Raw genomic sequence first — 7,762 nt, forward strand, 5'->3', positions numbered from 1 at the left:
TCACAGAGAGAAGTGACCTTAAGTACTTTTGTTCTCAGTCTTCACAAGGATGCCTTTAAAAAAAAAAAAAAAAAAAAAAAAAAAAATATGGGGCCAGGGACAGTGGCTCAGGACTGTAATCCGAGCCCTTTGGGAGGCCAAAGCAGAAGGATCACTTGAGGCCAGGAGTTCAAGATTAGCCTGGCCAACATGTCAAAACCCCATCTCTACTAAAAATACAAAAGTTAGCTAGGCATGGTGGTATGTGCCTGTAATCCCAGCTACTCAGGAGGCTGAGGGAGGAGAATCGCTTGAACTCAAAAGGCAGAGGTTGCAGTAAGCCCAGATGGTGCCACTGCACTGGATCCTGGACAACAGAGCAAGACTTTGCCTCAAAAAAAAAAAAAAAAAAATGTGGACTTATAGAATGAGCAAATGAGCTGTGACCAGGATGGGCAGAAAACCAAATGGCTTTCTCCAAAGCCTCTGTTTGAGTAAGACCCTTCTGACATTTGTACTGTCATAGGGAAGGGGTTGAAAAGAGAATCCTAATGATGACAGATTGACTTAGCGGGACAAGGGTACATGGAGTCAGATTGATTTGATTTAAAAAATACATATATGACATCTTTAGCACCCCTGTCTATGACATATCCACTACATGGGAATAATAATAACTAAGATGTGTGGATTTAGGAAGGATGGATATGTGCAAAGTATCTGACACATAATAGGCTCATAATATTTGATATTGATACATAAAGATATCACTGATGGATCAAAAACTTGCAAACAGTAACCTCTAAAGAGCTAAAAATAAATGAATAAATGCTATGTGTACTTTTGGTATTTTTTGAGCCACACCTAAAGGTCTGGTAAAAGACTCATCATACAATGTTCAGTTTTAAATACTCTTAAAAGACTAAAGAATAGAAAGGAATCACTCGATGTAGAAATCTGGAGTCCTCTACAGGCACATCTCATTTGATTGTGCTTCACTGTATTACGTACACTTCACAGATAATAAGAGTTTTTAAATATTGAAGGTTTGTGGCCATCCTGCATTAAGCAAGTTAATGAGCGCCATTTTTCTAACAGCATGTGCCCATTTCATGTTTCTGTGTCATGTTGTGATAATTCTCACAATATTTCGTACTTTCTTGTTGTTATATCTATTAGGGTGATCTGTGATCATTGATCTTTGATGTTACTATCGTAGTTGTTTTGGGGCACTACAAACCATGTCAATTGAAGACATCTAACTTAATCCATAAATACTTTGTGTGCTTTGACAGCTCCACTGACCAGCCATTCTCCCATCCTCTCCATCTCTTCAGGCCTCCTTATTCCCTGAGACATAACAATATTAAAATTAGGTTAATTGATAACCCTACAATGGCCTCAAAGTGTTCAAATGAAAGGAAGAGTTTCACATCTCTCACTTTAAATCAGAAACTAGAAATAAATGATTAGGCTTATTAAGGAAGGCATGTCAACAGCTAGCAAAGTTGGGAATGCAAATGAAAAGTTCTGAAAGGAAATGAAAAGTGCTAATCCAGCGAACCTACAAATGATAAGAAAGAGAAACAGTCTTATTGCTGATATGGAGAAAGTTGGAGTGGTCTGGATAGAGAAGATCAAACCAGATGCACCATTATCTTAAGCCAAAGCCAAGTCCAGAGCAAGGCCCTAATTCCTTTCAATTATATGAAGCCTGAGAGAGGTGAGGAAGCTGCAGAAGAAAAGTTGGAAGCTAGCAGACTTTGGTTCGTGAGATTTAAAGAAATAAGTCATCTCCATGACATAAAAGTGCAAGATGAAGCAGCAAGTGCTGATATAGAGACTGTGGCAAGTTATCCAGAAAATCTAGCTAAGATCATTGATGAAAGTGGCTACACTAAGAACAGACTGTCAGTGTAGACAAAACAGCCTTCTATTGGAAGAAGATGTCATCCAGGACTTTCATAGAGTGAATTCGATGCTTGTCTTCAAAGCTTTAATGGACAGGACAGGCTAACTCTCTTGTTAGGGGCTCAGGAAGCTGGTGACTTTAAGCTAAAGCCAATGCTCATTTACCATTCCAAAAAGCCTACGGTCTTTAAAAATTATGCTGAGTCAGCAGGGTGTGGTGGCTCATGTTTGTAGTCACAGCACTTTGGGAAGCCAAGGCAGGAGGATTGCTTGAACCCAGGAGTTCAAGACCAGCCTGTGCAACATAGTGAAACCCCATCTCTACAAAAAATACAACAAAAAAATTTTCAGGCATGGTGGTGTGTCTGTCATCCCAGCTAGTTAAGAGGCTGAAGTGAGAGGATCATTTGAACCTGGGAGGTCAAGGCTGCAGTGAGCCATGATTGAGCCAGTGAACTCCAGCCTGTGCAACAGAGCAGGATCCTGTCTCAAAAAAGAAAAAGATTTATGCTAAATCTTCTCTGCCTATGCTCGACAAATCAAAAAACAAATCCTGGATGACAGCACATCTGTTTACAGCATCATTAACTGAATATTTTAAGCCCACTGTTCAGATCTACTGTCTAGAAAAAAGATTCCTTTCAAAATATTACTGCACACTGACAATGCATCTGGTCACCCAACAGCTCTGATGGAGATGTACAAGGAGATTGATGTTGTTTCCATGCCTGCTAAAATGACATATGTTCTGCAGTCTATGGATCAAGGAGTAATTTTGACTCTCAAGTCTTCTTATTTAAGAAATACATTTTTTAGGGCTACAGCTGCCATACAGAGTGATTCTCCTGATGGATCTGAGAAAAGTATATTGAAACCCTGGAAAGGATTGACCATTCTAGATGCTATAAAGAACATTTGCATTCATGGGAAAAGGTAAAAATGCCAACATTAATGATAGTTTGAGAGAAGTTGATTCCACCTCTTATGAATGACTTTGTGGGGTTCAAGAGTTCAATGAAGGAAGTCACTGCAGATGTAGTGGAAATAATGAGAGAACTAGAATTAAACATGGAGCTGCATATGTGACTGCATTGTTGCAATCTCATAATAAAACTTCAACAGCTGAGGAGCTTCTTCCATGGATGAGCAAAAAATAAAATGGTTTCTTGAGATGGACTCTACTGCTGGTGGTGCCATGAACATGGCATGAACATTGCTGAAATGGCAACAAAGGATTTAGAATGTTACATAAACTTAGTTGATAGAGCTATAGCAGGGTTTGAGAGGATGGACTATAATTTTGAAATACATTGTACTATGGGTAAAATGCTATCAAAGAGCATCACATGCTAAGATAAATTGTTACAGCCCAATGGGTTCTTCTTGCCCACTGCACAGAGCCAAACCTGCAATATCTCCAAGGTATGCCTATACTTGGCTCTTTCCTATCTCTCACTTCCTATATTCAACTGGTCACTACTTACGTCTTGCCATTCCAACCCTGTATATATCTGCAGGGCCTTTCTCTGCCTCTCTATCCCTACTGCCAATGACATGGCTCAGGTCTTCATCTTCTCTCTCCAAGTCTGTGTATGACAAGAACTTCCTGATGGATCTCCTTGCCTTCTACCTTAGCCCCCTCCAATCCACCCTTCATTTCCTCATTTAAAATTCTTTAATGGTTCTCTTTGACCTACAATCTTGCCCAATGTCTCATTACTCCAAAATGTTTCTTCTCATCTCCCTCCCTGACTTTACACAGACCAGTCCTCCTTTCTGGGATTACCTGTCTCCCCTTGTGTATTAGCCCATTTTCACACTGCTGATAAAGACCTACCTGAGACTGGGCAGTTTACAAAAGAAAGAGGTTTATTGGACTTACAGTTCCATGTGGCTGGGGAGGCCTCTGATGTGCAGAAGGTGAAAGGCACATCTCACATGGCAGCAGACAAGGGAAGAGAGCTTGTGCAGGGAAACTCCCATTTTGAAGTCATCAGATCTCATGAGACCCATTCACTATCACAAGAACAGCATGAGAAAGACCCGCCCCCATGATTCAGTCATCTCCCACCAGATCCCTCCCACAACAATACAATGTTCTTTCCACATTGTTTTGTTGCTGTTTGTAGATATTTCCCCAATAAGCCAGGAACTTCTCAAGTGCAGGCACTGTCTTGTTCGATTTTGGATACTTATCACCAATCCATTGTCTGCTTAAAAGGTGCTCTTAAGCATTCTATTAAAGAAAAGCCAGGAAAAATGCTGTTAAGCTGTGAAGGATTTTGATATCTATGATGAAATGGAAAGACCAAATTGTGCCCAGCACAGTTCATTCTTCCATACAGACCTCTCAGGGGACAAAGACCTTTTTTTAGCCTTTTCTCTCCAAAATGTGCCAAAACAATGAAAGGGCATTTTGAAAAAGAATGTCAGTAAGCCACAATGAGGAGATAGTAAACAGTCAGGATTCAAAGGCATTTCCTGAGCACCTATACTCTGCAAGGCACTGTACCAGGGGCTGTGGATACACAGTCCCTATCTTCAAACACCTCACAGTCTGTAGCAGGATTCAGAAACCACACATCATTGTGCTGGCGCTGATCTGGGCAATAGAATCATATTTAATACTTGTTTAAAAGGCAATGAAAGTACCACTTCACACCCATTAGGATGGCTATTATCAAAAACAAATATTGGTGAGGATGTAGAGAAATTGGAACCCTTATGCATTGCTGCTGGGAATGCAAAATGATGTCCCCACTGTGAAAAACCATTTAGTGGCTCCTCAAAAACTTAAACATAGATTGACCATATGATCCATCAATTCCATGGCTAGGTGAAAACCCAAAAGAGTTGAAAGCAGAGATTTAAACAAATACTTGTGATGCTGGATATTTTCTTGACCCCTTTGTGGGACTCGCTACAGGGGTGCCTTGTTTACTCAGCCCACCCCATTCAACCCCTTGCAGGAGGGAGCATGTGAGTGAACATCCACAGGAATGGGCCGCTTTGGCATCAGCAGGAGCGAAATCTGTGTGGGCCCTGTGGCAGCATCCAGATGGGATGTCTGTGACTCCAAGGCCCCAGAGGGCATGTTATAATGCTCTCTTAGCTCTGCCATCTGCAGACAGCAGTGTATTATCAACTCGGTGGGCTGTTTGCCTCATCACATGGGGCAGCTGCCCTCCACTAGTGAGGACAAAGGGCCAGTGTGACAGCCTTTTGGGGTACCTGCATGTGGTACATCCCGAATTCTTATCCAGTGCCCAAGAGGAATGAGATCACATGGATAAACTGAAGGATGGTGAAAGTGGAGAATTTTATTGAGTGATGGAAGTGGCTCTCAATGGAGAGGGGAGCTGGAGAGGGGACAAGAAGGAAAGTCAAGCCACCTCTCTGCCTCTCTCTCCCAAAGTCAAGTTGCCTTATCCAGTCACTGTCTTGAAGAGGACGTCGCCTCTTCCCAACGTCCAACCACTTCTTCCTGATGTCCAAGCTGCTGCTTCTCTCTGCCAGTTGAGTCTGGGGTCTTTATAGGCACATGATGGGGGCAGGGTGGGCCATAGGTAGTTTTGGAAAAGGCAATATTCAATTGGTAAAAAGACATTATTCAGAAAAAAACAATCGAGAGAGAGAGTGAGCACACAGGGATGGAAGTTCTCACCTTGGGCCATGGGTTTCAGGATTTTCTATTTGAAGGTGGGGTTTTGCCAGGGACCCGCCCCTGCCTGCCTAGAATTTCTTTGACTCCCGTCACTATCGTTTGTATACCAATGATACAGGAGGTGGGCAGGGAAATCCTGGGAAGGGAAGAGTGTGGTCCCTGGCTAGGGCTCCACCCCCAGGCCTGTGCCTGTTGACCTAGGTGAGGACAGACTCTCCTGCCTTTGTGCCCAAATGTTGCATTTCCCAAGACCACCCTGGCCTGCCACACCCCCATCCTGTGCCTATAAAAACCCCCAAGACTCTAGCAGGCAGACACACAAGCAGCTGGACATTGAGAGGAACACATCGGCAGAAGAAGACACAAGTGGCTGGACATCTAAAGGACATCAAGGAAAGCATGCTAGCAGGCCATTGACCAGCAGAATGAGGCAGAGTTTGGCTGGGGCAGTCAGAGGAGAGTCCGGGACACCGAGTGGCCCAGCTCCTCCATTCTGGCTCCCCCATCTGCTAAGAGCTACTTCTACTCAATAAAACCTTGCACTCATTCTCCAAGCCCACATGTGATCTGATTCTTCCGGTACACCAAGGCAAGAACCCCAGGATACAGAAAGCCTTCTGTCCTTGTGATAAGGCAGAAGTCTAACTGAGCTGACTAACACAAGCTGCCTACGGATAGCTAAACTAAAAGAGCACCCTGTAGCACATGCCTACTGGGGCTACAGCTGTGAACATTCACCCCAGACACTGCCGTGAGGTCAGAGCCCCACAGCCTGCCTGTCTATATGCTCCCCTAGAGGTTTAAGCAGTGGAGCACTGAAGAAGCAAGCTACACCCCTGTGGCTTGCCCTGTGAGGGGGACAAGAGAACTTTTCCCATGTCACCAATACTCATAGCAGCATTATTCACAGTTGTCAAAAGATGGAAACAACCCAAGTGTCCCTCAATAGATGAATGGATAAACAAAATATACATATACACATACTAGAAAAGTATTCAGCCTTAAAAAGGAAAGACACTCTGATGCATGCTACAAAATGAATAAAACTTGAAATAAGCCAGATACAAAAGGACAAATCTTATATGATTCCACTTATATGAGGTACCTAGATTAGGCAAATCTGTAGAGACAGAAAGTAGAATGGAGTTATCCAGGGACTGTAGGGAGAGAGGAATGGGAAGCTATTGTTTGTGGGTACAGAGTTTCTCTTTGGGATGATGAAGCAGCTCCGGAAATGAATGGTGGTTATGGTTTCACAGCAATACGAATATACCTAATGTCACCGAACTGTACATTTAAAAGTGGTTAAGATAGTAAACTTTGTTATGTGTATTTTACCACAACTTTAAAAACAACAACCAAGAACAATTTATATTTAATGAGGATGGGATTCTCACACAGATAGAAATACCTCAGTCTGGGAAAGGAGGTTTAATTGGCTCATGGTTCTGCAGCCTGTATAGGAAGCATGGTGCTGGCATCTGCTTGGCTTCTGAGAAGGCCTCAGGAAACCTATAATCATGGCAGAAGGCAAAGGGGGAGCCCACACACAGCTAGAGCCAGGAGGAAGAGAGAGAGCAGGGAAGTGCCAGTCACTTTTAAACAACCAGATCTCAAGAGCACTCACTCATTATCACGAGGACAGTACCGAGAGGGAAGGTGCTAAGCCATTCAGGACAAATCCACCCCCATAATCCAATCACTTCCCACCAGGCCTCACCTCCAACATTGGGGATTACAATTCCAAATGAGATTTGGTGGGGACACAGATCCAAACCATATCAGGAGGGAACTGATAGTAAAAGTTACTTAGAAGTCATGACTTTCGAACTGGGCTCTGAAGGGTGAATAGAAATGCGCTAGATGATGAGTCAGAAGTCTGACTTTAAGTTCTGGGGCTGCCACTTACTGATACGTGGCTCTTTTTTCCTCATCTATAAAGGTGGGAAGAGATACACCATACAGTTGTGGTGATGAGATAACATGTCTGAAAATGATTTATAAATGATAGGAGGATTCACTGACAAGTGATATAAAGTAAAATGATGGCAGGAAAGACCTTTAGACATTGTATCCATATTGTTCAGCCCAGGATATTCTCTAAACTCTAAACAGGACATGCTTCACTCCCTCCCTGTCCCAGCCTGAATGAAGTTAGGAAAGAGCAGATAAGGAACAGGAGTTAAACAGCAAGATTTTGAAAGTATA

This window comes from Macaca thibetana, chromosome 8, assembly GCF_024542745.1.
Source record: "Macaca thibetana thibetana isolate TM-01 chromosome 8, ASM2454274v1, whole genome shotgun sequence".
NCBI classification, from domain to species: Eukaryota; Metazoa; Chordata; class Mammalia; order Primates; family Cercopithecidae; genus Macaca; species Macaca thibetana.